Source organism: Phascolarctos cinereus, unplaced genomic scaffold (assembly GCF_003287225.1).
Source record: "Phascolarctos cinereus isolate Bilbo 61053 unplaced genomic scaffold, phaCin_HiC Scaffold_2;HRSCAF=192, whole genome shotgun sequence".
In the NCBI taxonomy this organism is placed as follows: Eukaryota; Metazoa; Chordata; class Mammalia; order Diprotodontia; family Phascolarctidae; genus Phascolarctos; species Phascolarctos cinereus.
The window spans coordinates 86,757,972-86,775,640 of NW_027555625.1; the positions used below are offsets into that span (position 1 = coordinate 86,757,972).

A 17,669-nucleotide genomic window follows, 5' to 3' on the forward strand; every position below is an offset into this window, starting at 1 on the left:
CCTCCATCTTTAGTGCAATAATTTGAAGCATGTGTACATCAAGTTCTCCTATGGACTAAAATTCAACATAATTCAGTTCCTTTTTCAAACACTCTAGGGAACATGTTGATCTCTCTGGATCATCACCTCTTTGGAGTTAAGAGCCAAAGAAATAGTAATCAATCTTCCAGAAGCCTATGTTATTTGGAGGCATAGACATGACATGTTTCTGTCCATTCTCTATCCAGTTTCTCCTTTTCAGGACAAGCTCTAACTTATCTATGTCTTTCCTAAAATGTGGCACCTAAAATTAAATTATATCCCTCTCTCCTGGCCCTCCCCCCTCCCTGAGATGGTAAGCAATCTGATATAGGTTCTATATGTGAAATCATGCAAAACTATCTTACAATGTTATTTGTCATATTCCCTGCACGTAAGTAAAATATTAAGATATAAAAATTATAAGTGAATTAAAATTAAATAATTCATAAGACTTAATTAGAAATTTAATAGACCTCTAAATTTATAAGCATGGGCAGCTAGGTGGCACAATGGATAGAGTGCTAGGCTCATCTTCCTGAATTCTAATCTGGCCACATACACTTACTAACTGTGTGACCCTGGGCAAGTCACTTAATGCTATTTGCCTCAGTTCCTTATCCAGAAAATGAACTGGAGAGGGAAATGGCAAACCACTCCAGTATCTTTGCCAAGAAAATCCCAAATGGGATCACAAAGAGTTGGACATGAGTGGAAAACAACTGAACAACAAAAACTTACAAGTAACTAGTTGAAAATCAGAACAAAATGACCTCCATGCAAATTCTAGCTTACTCTATAAAACACCAGAAGATACTAACATTTTTTATATTCATGATAAGGCAAAACATAGTTTATTCTCACAGGATTACTGTTGTTTGAAACTTTGTAATTTTCAATATCTCTTCTTCAGCCCAGAAATCCATGAATCTGTGGGATGTTGTTATGATTTAACATAACAAAATGTAACTTTGATTTATTTCCTTTCTGTTCAATAAACACTGTTCCCAAATTGCAACTTTAGTGTAAAACTCTAGTGTGAAGTAACTTTTAGAACGTTTCATGAGGATTTTCACAATACTATATAAAGCACATATTAATTGCGTCAACCTGGGATACTTGGTCGATAGAGAAAGATCTCTGTCAGGCAACTATCCTCCAAATAGCTGTTTGAATATTTTCCAATAACAATATTTTTTTTCTAATATATAGGATCACTAAATATAACACCTAGTGACTTTGTTTATTTGCCTCAACAGTATAGTAACTTTGATTCCAATCAATTTCCAGTAGAGGATGGAACAGAGTTTTTTTTTTCACTGAACCTCCAAGGCCCAATTCCAGAGGTAAGAAAACCGGCTTTAAATCTCTATGGTGTTTTTTGGTGAGAAATTATTTCTGTCCATATTTGCTCAGACTTGTGCCAGATCCATTTTGTATATATCAAGATGGATTCCATGTTAAAAATGAGTAGTTGAAAGTGTTTTATTATAGCAAGATATTGAGATTAATCTAGCTTTTTTATAGATGGAGTCATTTCAACAAATGAGATAATATTTTTAAAAATATTTAGCATGGCACCTGGTATAGTAGGCACTTGATAAATGCTTGTTCCCTTCTCCTTCTCCTTTCCCAGCTGAATTGTGGTCTTCACTAAGTCAGTTAGTAGGTATCTTTCCTCCCCAGTGGCCTTATCTATCACCAGCCTTGAACAAATTACTTTCCTGACAGTTCCAGGTGTTTTTTCACCCTGTGTGAATCAAAGTTACTATATGAATTATAAATATATATGTATAGAATTATGAACAATTTACCCTTCCCACTATGGGAATGAATGTGTCATCCCTGAAATGCACTCTTCTGATATCCTTCCCTTTAGAAATATAAACCCATCAACCATCTCTAAGACTCGGACTAATGCCAACTACCCTTAAGTGCTGTTATCATTACATCAAAATACAAAGGACACTGGGAGAAGCTCATGATCCAAAAGGTATGAGATTTTTCTTTTTCCCCACGTCCTTACATTTGGGAGAGAAGGATACTTGCTTCTGGGTTAAAAATGAAGTTCTATTCCAATTTCCTTTCTTGAAACTAAATCCTGTGATCTTTCTCACATTACTTCAGGCAAACTACGTGTCTACCATAAATTTCTATTTCTTTACTTTCTGTATGTAAGCTCACATAAATGAAAAACTGAATTGGATATCAGAGTTTCTGTGGTTTTGCTGGTCCCAGGAAAAAAAAAAAGGTACTCCAGCCTAATTTATATAAAAATACCAAGAATGAATCCAAAGGCTTGCCAGTTTTTGAAAAAGTAAAAATCTCTTATCTGTGATGATAATTCTAAACCAGGGGTGGGGCCTGCAGCCTGGAGGCCACATGTGGCCTTCTAGGTCCTTGGGTGTGGCCTTTTGACAAAAGTTTTACAGAACAAATCCTTTTATTAAGAGGATTTTTTCTGTGAAGTTTGGATTCAAAGAGCCAAACTTGAGGACCTAAAGGGCCACATGTGGTCTCCAGGCCACAGGTTACCCACCTCTGTTTTAAACAGTGGTGAAGGCAGGGTTGTTGAAATTTCATTTAGAGAAAATCAGTTATTTGAAAAGACCATTTTATTCTCAAGGTTCTAAGATTCAAGATGGTCAATGGGGAGCTTAGCATGAGGAAATTACTGAAGACAAAAAGGACACAGTTTCTTTGGGATAAATTGAAAGATCAAATTGGGGCTTTACAATCACAGAAAAATACTGAAGATTCTAAACAAATATCTAGTTAAATAGCTACATTTACCTAAATTGTATTAAAGAGTAATCTTCAAGGCATTTGATTATTTCAGTAATACTGTAAAAGTTCTACCACTTTATTAAAAACCAGTCCATGTCTCTAAAATAGACACTACTATAGAAAATCTTGTTCCTGTTTCTTCATCTTCTCAAACAGGATCATCCAGAAAGTAGGAGTTCTTAAGCTAGCATCCCTGATATATATATATATATATATATATATATATATATATATATATATATATATATATATATATATATATATATATATATATATAAAATATGTGTGTATGTGTATGTTTATATATGTATGAATGTTTATGTATGAATATACACATATATACACATATACACATATAGCTGTGCATATCATACAAATACATATGCATGTAGGTGTGTATTTATACTTGTATTTATATATGTACAGTAATATAGAACATTTATATATGTATAGTATATATACAAAACATTTGCATATATACACATCCATATATATATATATATAAACTATATTTCAATATCATTGGTTTCTTTTCAATCTTATGTATTTTACCTTATGCATTTAAACTATTATTGCAAGAATTCTCATCCTCTTTTTTTTTTGCTTTTTGGTGAGGCAGTTGGGGTTAAGTGACTTGCCCAGGGTCACACAAGTGTCTGAGGTAAGATTTGAACTCAGGTCTTTCTGACTCCAAGGCCGGAGCTCTATCCACTACGCCACCTAGCTGCCCCACTCTCATCTTCTTTTTCAAAAAATCTTCCCTCAAAAAAAAAAAGAAAAAGAAAAAAAGAAAAAACAAAGGAAAAAGAAAAAAAAACCTTCCCTCTTCTTAACTTCCCTATTACTGTCAAGGGCCCCACATTCTCCCAGTCACCCAGGCTTGCAGATTAAGTGTCTTCCTCTTCATCATCTCTCAGCCCCCTTATCCTATCTGTTTCCAAGTACTGTTGATTCTGCCTTTATGACAATACTCTGTCTCCCTTTTCTCCTCTGACACTGCCACCGCCTATGTCAGGTTTTCAGTTCTCATGCTTGAACTATTGCAGTAGCCTTCTGATTAGTCTCCCTGATTCAAGTCTGTCGCTACTCTTCTCCATCCTCCATTCCACTGTCAAACTGATCCTCCTAAAGTGTAGGTCTGACCATGTCACTCAATAAATATTCATTCAATAAGTTTCAATGCCTCCCCTTTATCTCCAGCGTCAAATAGAAAATGTTCTGCTTAGCATTAAAAGCCTTTCATAATCTATTCCCTTCCTACTTTTCCAATCTTTGTACACCTTAGTTCCCTCTACATACTCTGTGATTCAGTAACATTGGCCTCCTTGCTTTTCTTCACACATAACACTCTATCTCCTGACTCTTGCATTTTCACTGGCTGTCTTCTATGTCTGGAATTTCCTCCCACTTCATCTCTATCTCCTGGCTTTTCTAGATTGCTTCAAGTCCAAGATAAACCTTTATCTTAGTGAATTCTTTCTGTTGATTATCTAATTTTTCCTATCTATGTCTTCTTTGTAAATAGTTTTTTATATGTTGTCTCCCCCATTATATTGTGAATGCTTTGAGAAGAGAGAGACTGATTTTTGCCTTTCTTTGCATCCCCAATACTTAGCATGGTGCCTGGCACATAGAAGGATTTTAATAAGTGCTGGTTGACTTGACTTAATGTGACTTTAGAAGGGTCCAAAGGTTTCACCAGACTGCCAAGTGGGTCCATAACACACAAAAGGTTAAGCGCTCCTACCCTACTAGATGATTGTTTGGTCCTATTTCTCAAAATATTCATAACAACATGCTAATTTCTCATCTTTATCCAGTTCTCCCACCCTCAAACCTTAGGAAGAAGATAGAACAGAAGGAGCATTCACTACAACCTTAGCAGCTCCATACCAGTTTCAACTTTCACCCCTAATCTCCCTCCAGCTTCTGCTCCTACTTCAGCCTCAGGTCCAATTGTAACCTCAACGTAAGCTCTAAACTCCTTTAAGGCAGCTTCCTGGGCAAGGGGGAAATGGAGAACATTTTATTACCATCTGCATTTCCTGGACTCCTGGAGATCTTAAACCTTTAGCAAAATAATTTCTTACATCAAAGAGGATCCTTTGAAATTAAGAGAGGAGCTATGAGTTAATACCAATTGCCATAATCCAACTTGGTCTGACAAATCAACTTTTAGGAAGAGTTTTGCTTCCAGAAGTGTTATTTCATTTAAGTTTAGAAGCTCAGTGTCCTAATTCAGACAGAAAATGGTGACTGGATTCTTGTTGCTCAACGACAAATCCTTGAGGCAATTCTAAAAGATTGCCTAAGACATACGGATTGGGCAAACATAAATAATTATAAACAGGATAAAAATGAAAATCCTCCAGATTTCATGAATCACTTAAAAAGAATTTTTAAAATAAATTCTAATACTGATCATCCAACAGATGTTGTTTCAGAAGCAATTTTAACTGGTTTTGTCCAAGGCTTTTCTTCTTTTGGTCAAAGATTCAAGCCTTCTTGAAACCTATTTGTTTTGATAGACCAAATTTTTGTCAGAGAGCTAATCACTATGTAGCTCTCCAAGAAAGTAGAAAAGATCGTTTTGAAACAAACCTTTTACATTTTCAAATTTTTCAACTTTGTAGCCAAACCAAGTAACCTGAGAAAATAGAGAAGGGAACTTGGCAGTGCTCAAAGTCTTGTCTTAGATGAAAGTAACAGAATCATTTGTTTTTGTTGTGGAAATGATGGGCATTATAAAAAAGGATTGGCCTTGTCCTGATATTCCAGGTGTTTTCAATTCTCATTTTATACGTGTGTGTGTGTGTGTGTGTGTGTGTGTGTGTGTGTGTGTGTGTGTGTGATATGTGTCATTTCTTCCTCCATCTGTACTTTTTCTTCTTCCCATACCTCTCCACAAAACCTAGATGGCTATATGGAACAAGGGATAGAGCACTGGCCCTGGAGTAAAGAAGACCTAAGTACAAATCCAGCCTAGCTACATAAGCTTGGGCAAATCACTTAACCTCTATTTCTCTATTTCCTCAACTGAAAATAAGGATAATAATAGCACCTAGTTCCCAAGGTTGTTGTGAGGATATCAAATAAGACAATATTTGTGAAGAGCTTAAATAAAGTATCTAGAACAAGGGTGGGGAACCTGCAGCCTCAAGGCCATATGTGGCCCTGTAGGTCCTCAAGTAGGGCTCTTTGACTGAATCCAAACTTCACAGAACAAATCCCCTTATCCCTTTAACAAAAGGATTTGTTCTGTAAAACTTGGACTCAATCAAAAGGCTGCACCCAAGGACCTAGAGGCCACATATAGCCTCAAGGTCGCAGGTTCCCCACCCGTGCTCTAGAACATAGTAGGAACTTAATAAATACTCCTCCTTTCCCACAGCCCTGATTTAATATCTTATTCCAATGGGCCTTCCTTAAGAAACTCCAAGGTTGCCTTATTCCTAGATATAGTCAGCATCCTCAACATGAAATAACTGAAAGCGATTATTTACTGTCTACATTGACAGCTCCAGCTGCATAATTTATTGCCTTAACTAGAACCTGTATATTGGAAAATGGCAAATCTATTGCCATTTACACTGATTCTAGACATATATTTACTGTTATATACGATTTGGGACAACTTTCAAAGAAAAGGTTTTTTCGCACCAGGAGATGCTCCAGAAATCCCATTTAAGTAATAGCTCTCCTTGATGCATTACAACTCCCTCCTGCTATGACTATCACTAAATGTACTACTCTTCAGAAACCTTATGATGATGTCCCACTTGGACATGTCTTAGCAGATTCGGCTGCCTGAGATGGTTTCCACCCTTTCAACGCCCTGATCTGTTGCTATGTTTGTTTCCCTTCCTATTCATCATTCTGTAACATCTCAAGAATGTTGCTCTCCTCTAAAATCAGACGCTGGAACCAGAGAAAGATAGAACTTGAATCTTTGCAGGGCGTATATGTGTGCACTCAAGCCAATCATGTTATTCTCAAGCTGTCTACTTGGTTTGATTCCCTTATTTTGCTTATTAGCCCAGTGCCTGGAAGATAATTAATGCTTAATAAATGCTAGCCCACTAACTGACTGAAGTATCATGGACTGGTACAAATAAGCAAAGGCAGCAGGGGTGCATAGAATAAGAAATGAGTTCAGAAGAAATTGCTTTGCTTGGTTTTTGTTCTATCACCCAACAACACTATTCAAATTCCCCTGCCAGACACATAACATTGGGAAGCCTACAGTAAAATAAGCAGCTCATGCACCACCATGGAAATCTTATATAAATATGCAGAATAATTTTATTCAATTTTCAGAATGTTATCCTTGATATACATATACTTGTAATTGTATGTTTACATTTGGGATGAATTGAGACTTTTCCTCGTAAGAAGATAGGTGTTATTACAGTTACTAAAGGCCTTTAAAAAATTTGTTCCTAGATTTGGTATCCCTTTATCAATAGAATGAAATGCATTCATTTTATAGGACAGATTGCAATATTAATGGCTAGGTCTATGAGATTTCCTATATCATTCCCTGTATCAGCTCAATGATCTAATTTAAAATTAAGTCATGATATTATTTTTAAATTTTTGAAAAGCATTAATGAAATGTGTTAAAGTTTTCTATGCGCAGATATAAGCTATGTTGCCTAGAGACCCACAAGAGTAGCGGTACCTTTATCCAGCCTGGGGACTAGGTTTATATGAAGATGTATCAATAGAAAGTCTGCTTGAAACCTCCGTGGAAGAACCCATATCAAGTTCTACTTACTGCAATAAAGACCCTCACATTTGGATCTATATTTCATATTGTAAGACAACAACCACGCCACAAGACTTTGGATGAGCACTACCTGCTTCATCAGAAACATTCCCATCAATGAATGGTGAGCCAAGTGCCAGTCAGCAGGGTAATATACATACAGAGGTGATGCAACTGCCCACCAGATTTGCCACAGAATTCCTGCTATGCCTTCCAGCCAAGAAGCCACGTCTGCATCTAGCATTTGGCTCCCAAAATGGACATGGCTTATCATTCTGTGGCTGTTTTTTAGTGGACTCCTCTTGATTATTTTTTGTTATTCATCAGAATTAGAAGATAAAAAATCTCAGAACCAGACCAACTTGCTGTTCCAGGCAAAAAGGTCATCATCCGTCCTAAGGGCATATAACAAGCCTTCCTATACACATCACACAAGCTTCCTAAAGACTAAAAACTAGAAGTTTCTAAATACTAGGCACATACTCTTATTCCTGACAACATGGGAGAAGGTTTCACATTGATAGCTATTCTACAGATAATCACAGACACAAGTGTTTTTGCTTGCTATAAGAATTAACTATGAACAGACATGTTTAAATTTCTGCTTTAATTTTTTTTAAATGCATGTTTAAATTCCTCTGAGTGAGAGAATAGAAGGTTTAAAGATGAGTATTATTCTATATCATCAAATAATGCCATCAATGGCCCTTATCTGCAGCTGTCTCTAACTGAACAGACTATTGGATTTAGCATATTGTCTAAAAGAGGGTCAATTTTACTAGGTCACAAAGGTAGCCAGTTGGCATGGTGAACAGAGCACTGGATTAAGAATCAGACAGATCTGAATTTGAATCTTGCCTAAAGCACTTACTAGTTGTGTGACCCTGGCCTAGTCATTTGACTTCTCTTGGTTTCAGTTTCCTCATGGGTAAAATGAAGATAATCATAGCACCTCCTTCACAAGGTTAGAGTGGGAATCAAATGAGGTAATATGTGTAAAGAGATATGTAAATGTTAGCATTATGATCAGCTATATATATTTTGACTATATTATAACTAGCTTTCATTTTCATTCATCAAAGAATTTATCTGTCTATATTTTAAATTATTCTCAACAGTTACCAATACTATTTTAATCCTTAATGGTACGTATAATTATATGTTGTATTTATATTTGTCCTTTTACCAGCAAACTGGCCAGGATCATGTTGTGCATAGTACGTAACCCCTGCTATGAGACAAGTTTCTCATCGTGAAATCTATTTCCAAAAATGGAAATTTACTGTCATATTATTCCCAACTTAGGAAGTTGCTAGAGCTTTTAGAAAAAATAAAACTTCCATCAAAGAGTTCAAGAACAAGTGAGCAATGATAGTTTTCCTACTGAAATAATTGAAGAAATGGTCGATATTCAAAGCAGAATTGAATAGCTGTGGATTTTGTACTAGCTGCTAAAGGAAGTATATGCGCTCTTATCAGAAAAACAAAATGTTGTACTTATGTTCCTGTTGTATTTGAACACACTCATGTTCAACTACTCATATCAGATGACAGTCAAAACTCCGTGAAGATAATCAATGGAACTTGATACAGTATACCAATGGCATTGTTCTATTTTGGATCCCTTGTTTCTATTATCATATATGGACTTTTAATACTAATTATTGTACTTTTCAATATTTGTGTGATAATTATAATTGCGTAATGAATACTGCTTGGTAGATACTTTAACTCAAGCATCAAAAAGTTTTTAACCTAGAACAGAAGAGAAAAGAAGGCTTTAATACTTATCCTGAAATGTTGAAAATGAAAGAATTTGAAGAAAGGGAAATAATATTTCATGTATACTGACATTTAAGACACATGTTGGGCCAAAAGACATTAATGGGTGAATTGAGAAATCAAAATATTGGGGTCACAAATTTATAGCTAAAACTAAGTAATGCATAAATAAGCCTTAACAAAAAATCTCTAGTTTTTGAGATGTATAAATTACTACTTGGGAATCAAAACAAAATAGCTTAAGTACTAATTCTAGCATTCACTGTATCAGACGATAATGACATTTTAATATACGCAATGAAGTAGAATTTAGTTTCTTCTCATAAAACTATTATTGTCTAATTTGTTCCTGTTTGAAATATATTTACTTCACCCTGGAAGTCCTTGAAGTTGTATGATGCTGACTATTCTGATTTAACGTGACAAAGTATAAATTTGATTTGTTTTTTTCTCTGTTTGATAAACACTCTGTTCCTAAATTGTAACTGCAGTATTAAACCCTGCAGTATGACATAATGTCTAGAACTTTTTAGAACTTTACACAAAGCCCTATTTGTCACAAGAGTATAAAAGACCCAAATGAATCACATCACTCTGGGACACTTCTTGGGCAACATTTTTACAAACAATTTTGAATATTTTCTAATAAAAATATTGCTTCTATAAATCTGATCACTAAACTCAATTACATGTCACTTAATTTTTTTGTTTTGTCATCGAGTATTCGTATTTTTCAGTCCTTAAGAAAAAGCCCTTCTCAGACCCAACAGTGATTGCAGCAAAGCTACAATGAAAACACAAGAAGTTGGGATGAAAGGAATGGGGAAGGTGCTTTAATTGATCTGTGCCTTGCATCCCTCCACTGGGATATTCTCCTTCCCTCCAGGCTCTCTCCTTTCCAATCCATACTACACGGAGCATCCAGAGTAATACATTTGCCTATGGCATATGTTTGACTGTACTCAATAATCTTCACGGCTCTCTTTTACTTCAAGGATTAAATGCCTAAACCTGGAATTTAAAGACGTCCATAATCTCATTCCAACATGTATTTCCATATTAATTTTACATTATTCCCCATAGTACAATCCTTTGCATACAATAGAGCTTAATGTATGTTTGTTAAATTGAAGTGTTAGACTCCAGTGAAACTGGGCTGTTTCCCAAACTTTGCATAGGGCCACAGGATGGATCATAGAAGGTACTTTAGAGGTTACTTAGCACAAAATATTCTCATTTTGCAGATGCATCCTGTCTGCTGCCACTTCCATGTCTTTGTGCAGACTGCTCGCCTTGCCTGGAACACACTCACTCCTCATTTCTGCCTCTTAGAATCCCTAATCTCACCTCAGGCACCACCACTTATCAAGGGTTTTCCTGATCTCTCTACTGTTTCTACCTGTCTGTCTGTCTCTCTCTCTACCTCTGGCTCTGTCTCTGTCTCTCTGCTGATCTCTGTCTCTGCCTCTGCCTATCTCTGTTTCTGCCTCTGCCTCTGCCTCTGTCTGTCTGTCTCTCTGTCTCTGTCTCTCTTTCTCTCTCTGTCTGTCTCTCTCTGTCTCTGTCTCTGTGTGTCTGTCTGTCTCTTTGTGTCTGTCTGTGGACATGTGTCTCTGTATCTCTGTGTTTGTGTCTCTGTCTCTCTGTCTCTGTCTTTCTTTGTTTCTCTTTCTCTCTCTCTCTCTCTCTCTCTCTGTCTCTGTGTTTGTCTCTCTCTATTTCTCTTTGTCTCTCCCTTTGGATAATGCTTATTTGTCTGTATACTATATTCCTCAAATAAAAGGTAAGCTTCCTAAGAGTTGTTGCACACAACAGGAGTTGAATATATTTTTGTTAAATTAAACTATTGAATTCTTGCAAGGATAATATGAGAGTAAAAGAAAATACAAGCAGTTCTTTTCATTCCTAAAAAGAAAAGCACTTCATAAATTTAAAGTATTATTAAAAGTAAATTCCATCTTCTCTGAATGTAAAACACTTAAGATCAAGTAGTCCCATATTTCTTTACAGCAAAAGTTATCACACCATTAGCCCTGGGGCTGCACTGGTATCCATTTTAACTAGGGACTCAATGCTGCATTCTTTGTTTTAGCGATATTTAAAAGAAAAATATTCATTCAAAATGACAAAAAAAAATCTCTTCCTTTCTTTTGGGAAATGTGTTCAGCTTAAAAAAATTCATTTATACAGTGCAATGATACTGCCATTCCAGGTAAGATGGAAAAGCTTATGGAAAGGGATTTGGGCCTGAAGGTGACAGGAATACTTAATAATATCCCAAATATATAGGTATTATTTGTTGTTGTTGTTCAGTTGTTTCAGTCACGTACAACTCTTTGTGACCTCATTTGGGGTTTTCATGGCAAAGATACTGAAGTGGTTTGCTATTTCCTTTCTCCAGCTCATTTTATAGATGGGAAAACTGAGGCAAACAGGGTTAAACCCAGGGTCACACAGCTAATAGGAAGGAGGATCAGAAGCAGAATGATGATGTTATCAAGAGGAGGAGAAAGAAGAAAGATGACGATTGAGGATTGCTTCTAGTCCTAGGGTATGTGCAGGCAATGACAATCTATAGTCTCTCATCCCATCCATCTTTTTCACAGAGGCTAGAATGAATGAGATATTTGGCCAAAGATAGGGTTCCACCAGGTGGCTGTAGAGAGAGGCAAAGCTAACTAGTCCATGCAGTAATCCAGTTTAAAGCCCCAGGTACCATCAGCATCTTTAGCAGCAGCAGCAGCAGTAGTAGTAGTAGTAGTGGTAGTAATAGTAGTAGTAGTAGTAGTAATAGTAGTAGTAGTAGTAGTAGTAGTAGTAATAGTAGTAGTAGTAGTAGTAGTAATAGCAGTAGTAGTAGTAGTAAATAATAACAGTAGTTGTAGTACTGGTAACAAGATTTGACACTTGCAGCGTATACTAAGGTTTGTTTGTAAGCACTCTCCATACATTATCTTATTTCAACCTCACAACAACCCTGTAAGGTTGGTTCTTCTGGAATCATTATTCCTATTTTATCAATAAGAACACTGAGGCTTAGAAAGGATGCAACTTGGCCCAACTCAATTGGTTAGTGTCCATGGCTGCATGTGAACCTAGGCTTCCCTGACCCTAGCTTCAGCATTCAATCTACTACTCCATGCTGCCTCAAGAAAACTAGAAGAGTCCTCATTGTTGGAACGGCATTTGCTCCATCTATTCAAAGCTCCAAAGGTCCTTGATTCAATGGCAATGACAAATGGCTTTAATCCTTCTGGGGTGTGGTCATCCTGCACATTAGCACATAATGGAAATTTCAGCCAGTTTCTTCTCTAATAAAAAGATTTAGGGGCTCTGATTTTAGACCTTTTTTTTCCCACTGCTTGGGTAATACCACTACCTTTTAATTAACATGGGATCTAGAAAACTTGTTTTACATGCTATCTCACAATATTTGAGATAAGGCCGGAAACATCTCAATGCTTCTCCCCAATTTGTAATCTGAAATCCTTTCTATGACCTTTCAGATAGTATATACAGCAATATTTCTTTAGGAAGGGAGAAAATCCTAGAAATTAAGGCATATAGGAAATTCTCCCATAAAAGTAATGCCTTCCTTTGTTCTAGAATCACAATATTTTCGATTTCAGAAGGAACTTAGAGATCATCTGGTCTGACCATATTTTGTAGATGACGAAACTGAAACAAAGAATAGCAAAATTATTGGAATGTCACACAAATAATAGCAGAGGCCAAGACTAGATCAAGGAGAACCCTCTAACCTTTCCTCCACTGTATCACACTGCCTCTCTGACCACCTTAATCACATACTACAGTAAGAATGGTTTGGAAAGGTATACATCCCTCCAAAGGATGAGATCCAGATTCAATAGGGAACAAAGTTTGGCAGCTACATCTCTAATATGTCCCTTCTAAGAGGGATAAAAAAATCATCTATTAATTCTAGTAGACAAAGGATCAAAGCTGGAAAAATACAGCCCTAAGGATCCGTATAAATTATAGAAAAGGATTTTCAAGCCTTTAAATAATTAACATTTTTAAAGAAAATTTCAAAAGAAGAAAATTAGTGTTTTGAATCTTTTACTCAGTGTTAAGTGCTAAGCTATTATTGCATGTCTAAAACAGTCAAGTAAGCATGGCTGAGAATCAAAGACCATGGAGGGTTGACAATAACATTCCAGTTAATTACCCTGACAGCCAATTCAAAAGGCAGCCATTAACCATGAGGAGCTTATTTTCCTAATTCCAAATTAGTCTGTCCTTCCTGGGAGGTCTTAATGTGCGATTTATTTTTCTAAGCTTTCCTGTATTTCCTATCAAAGGTGTCAGGGTTCAGTGTTTCATATTTAATGTAGCAACCTAGGATGGTTGATCCATTGAAGCCTCATTCATTCCATTCAAAGGAAAGCTGATTATGATTCAATTGCATCATACAAGCCTCCAGCAGTTCCTTCTTTTTCATTTGAACCTCACTGACCTTGTAGTTCCATGACATTTCTCATACCCATTTCCTTTCCACCTACATAGCCGACACTCCAGTTCAGACCCTCATAACCTCTCACTTGGACTGTTGCAATAATACCTCCACTGTCTTCCCTGCATCTAACCTCTCCCTTTTCCTAAGCATCTTTCATCCAGCTGCCAAATTAATATTCCTAAAGTGCAAGTCTGAGCATCTCACTTCCCTCTTTGGGAAGCTTAATAGACTCCCTCTTGCCATTAGGATCAAATATAAACTTCTCTCTTTGATGTTTAAAACCCTTCACAGTTTGGCTCCAATAAAATTCCTCCAGGCTTATTTTAGATGACTTTCCTTCACACACTCTGTGTTCCAAAGAAACTGGCCTATTTAATGATGACCATCCATGGCACTCCATCTCCCATCTCTACAAGGCTTTTGCTTCTCACCTGGCTTACAATGCTCTTCCTCCTCACCTCTGCTTCATTAAAGCTTCCTTCAAAACTCGCTTCAAGCATAAGCTTCTACATGAAGCCTTTCCAGATCCTCTCAATTGCTATTGCCTTTCCTCTCAAATTACCTTGCCTTTATCTTACATTTATTTAGTTTATACTTAGGCATGTGTTGACTCCCTAAATATAATGTAAGCTCCTTGAGAGCAGGGTCTGTTTTGTTTTTTATCTTTGTATCTCTAAAAACTAGCACAGTATATGGTACATAAGACACTTAATAATTGACTATTGATTGATTGATTGTTCCGTTGCAGAGCCATAAACTGGATCCCTAACTCTAACCAGTCAGCTCACAAATATGTGCCATTTGGAAAGAACAATTTATCCAGGAACTACAACATTGTAAAGAAAAATAGCTCTGAAAAAACTTAACAACTCTAATCAGTGTAATGACTAAGCACCTATGATAAAGCAGGTTTCCAGCCTCCTGAGAGGTAATATCCTCAGCACCTGGGACAGTGCCTGACACATACTAGGCATTTAATAAATATTGATTCATGGATGGATTTGAGGTGCTAAATAATGTGCACATTTTAAGATACGGTCAATTTGTAGATTTGTTCTGTTGAAAAATATTTACTTATTATAAAGGAGAGGTGTTGGGGGTGGAGTAAGAAGAGAAGGGAGGTTACTGTCAATGATACAAAAAAAGAGGATGATTAAAGCAATATTAAAATACACAGAACACTAGAGAAAGAAATTCAGAAAAACATAGATAAATAGAAGAGATTTGAAATGAATTTCTGAAATTATTATGTACTTTTTAAAAAAGCAGTATATTAGTAGAGATTTGTGCTTCCATAGACAATCTCCTTTTTCTGTTCTTTGTATATAAAATATGGTCATGTCTGTTGGTGTCTGTCAAGTTTGGAATAACAAAAAATAAAAATTATTTTTTAAACTATATATATAAAAAGTAGTGGCAGGATCAGTACAAACATATTGCTGCTGCTGCTGCTGCTGCTGCTGCTGTTAACTGCTGCTGCTGCTGCTGCTGCTGCTGCTGCTGGAAAATCAATTCAAACAGGTCTTACCTATTTTTCATCAGAGAACAGTCCAGGGCAATCAGTTAACAAGATTGCCTCTGAATTGTTAAGTTTTACAAGCAACACCAGAAAGAGGTGGTGAGCTTCTCAAAACCCATGAGTTTCACCTATGGTAAAAAGGAAGGAGTAGGAATGAAATTGTTAAAAAAACAAAAAAACAAAAAAACATGACTTGAGATCAAGTAGATTCAAGCAGATTAGGATATACTGAGAGAGGGGAGAAGAATTCTGAATTTACAAAGTCAAGGGAATGGGACCATGAGAAAGGAATCCTTTTTTAATTTATTTATTTTTAGCTTTCAACATTCACTTCCATAAGATTTTGAGTTCCAAATTTTCTTCCCACCTCTCTCCTTCCCCCACCCCAAGACAGCATGCAATTTGATATAGGCTCTACACATAAATTCATATTGAACCTATATTCACGTTAGTCAAGTTGTCAAGAAGAATTAGAATCAATGGGTGAAACCATGAAAGAAGAAACAAAGAAAAAAAGAGAGAGCAAATAATGTGCATTCAGACTCCACTTTTCTGGATATGGACTGCATTTTCCATCAGGAGTCCTTTGGAGTTGTCTTGAATCCTTACATTGTTAAGAAGAGATACGTCTATCAAAGTTAGTCATCACACATTGTGGCTGTTACTCTGTATAATGTTCTCCTGGTTCTGCTCACTTCACTCAGCATCAGTTCATATGTCTTGCCAGGTTTTTCTAAAGTCTGCCTGCTCATTATTTCTTATAGCACAATAGTATTCCATTACATTCATATACCACAACTTGTTCAGCCATTCCCCAACTGATGGGTATCCCCTCAATTTCCAATTCTTTGCCACAGCAAAAACAGCTGCTATAAATATCTTTGTACATGTGGGTCCTTTTCCCATTTGTATGATCTAATTGAGATACAGACTTAGAAGTGGTATTGCCAGGTCAGAGGGTATGCACAGTTTTATAGCCCTTTGGAAACAGTGATTCTTCTTTCACAACATAACTAATGTGGAAATATGTTTAATATGATTGTACATGTATAGCCTATATCAGATTCCTATAAGAAATAGTGAGCAGGCAGACTTCAGAAATAGCCATGAGAAAGGAGTCTTGAATCAAAAGCTTAAGTATAGAGATAGAGTGGTATAGAGAAACTAATCTTTCTTTAATATTGACACTTGGGCTCTGATACTTACTGTGTATAGAGAACTCTTAGTGAAGAAACTCTGTACCAGTGCAGATCAGTTACTGTTCTGTAAATTAGAGTCTTGATAGAATTGGCTCAGGCACTGGGAGGTTAAGTGACTTGCTTGAAGTCATACAGCAAAAACATGGCAAAGACAAGACTTAAGGTCAGTTCTTCCTGACTTAGAGGGCCATCTCTCTATTCACTGGAACATGCATCCTTTTGCTACCATATCAAGTTAATAAGGACATCTTCTTTTATTTTTAATTAATTAATTTTTAGTTTTCAACATTCACTTTTATAAGATTTTGAATTCTAAATTTTCTCCCTCTCTACTTCCTCCTCCCCAAGAAGGTGTGCAATCTGATATAGACTATACATGTACAATCATATTAAACATGTTTCTACATTAGTCATGTTGTAAAAGAAGAATCAGAAGAAAAGGGGAAAAGTGCAAGAAAGGGGGAAAAAAAGAGAAAAGAGTATGCTTCGATCTGCATTCAGACTCCATAGTTCTTTCTCTGGATGTGGGGATAGCATTTTCCATCATGAATCTTTCATAATTTTCTTAGGATCATTGCATTGCTGAGAAGAGCTAAGTCTAACAAAGTTGGTCATCAAACAGTGTTACTGTTACTGTGTATAACATTCTCCTGGTTCTGCTCACTTCACTCAGCATCAGTTCATGTAAGTCTTCCCAGGTTTTTCTGGTCTGCCTGCTCATTATTTCTTATAGCACAATAGTATTCCATTACATTCATATACCACAACTTGTTCAGCCATTCCCCAATTGATGGGCATCCCCTCAATTTCCAATTCTTGGCCACCATAAAAAGAACTGTTATAAATATTTTTGTATGTGTGGGTCTTTTTCCCTTTTTTTTATGATCTTTTTGGGATCCAGACCTAGAAGTGGTATTATTGAATCAGAGTATGCACAGTGGGCATAGTTCCAAATTGCTCTCCAGAATGGTCGCATCAGTTCACCACTGATCTCCACCAACAAGGCATTAGTGTTCCAATTTTCCCACATCTTCTCCGATATTTACCATTTTCCTGTTTTGTCATGTTAGCCAATCTAGTTGGTATGATGGGATACCTCAGAGTTGTTTTAATTTGCAT

At 36.4% G+C, this 17,669-nt stretch overlaps 1 long non-coding RNA gene across 1 annotated transcript; it reads left to right on the plus strand.

Annotated features, from left to right (window-relative positions):
• Positions 1–1,123: 1,123 nt before the first annotated feature.
• On the plus strand, positions 1,124–7,559 carry LOC110218498 (uncharacterized). Its single transcript, XR_002327317.2, has 3 exons — positions 1,124–1,364; positions 1,898–2,011; positions 7,431–7,559. It is a non-coding gene; the product is annotated as an uncharacterized LOC110218498 (long non-coding RNA).
• Positions 7,560–17,669: the final 10,110 nt, after the last annotated feature.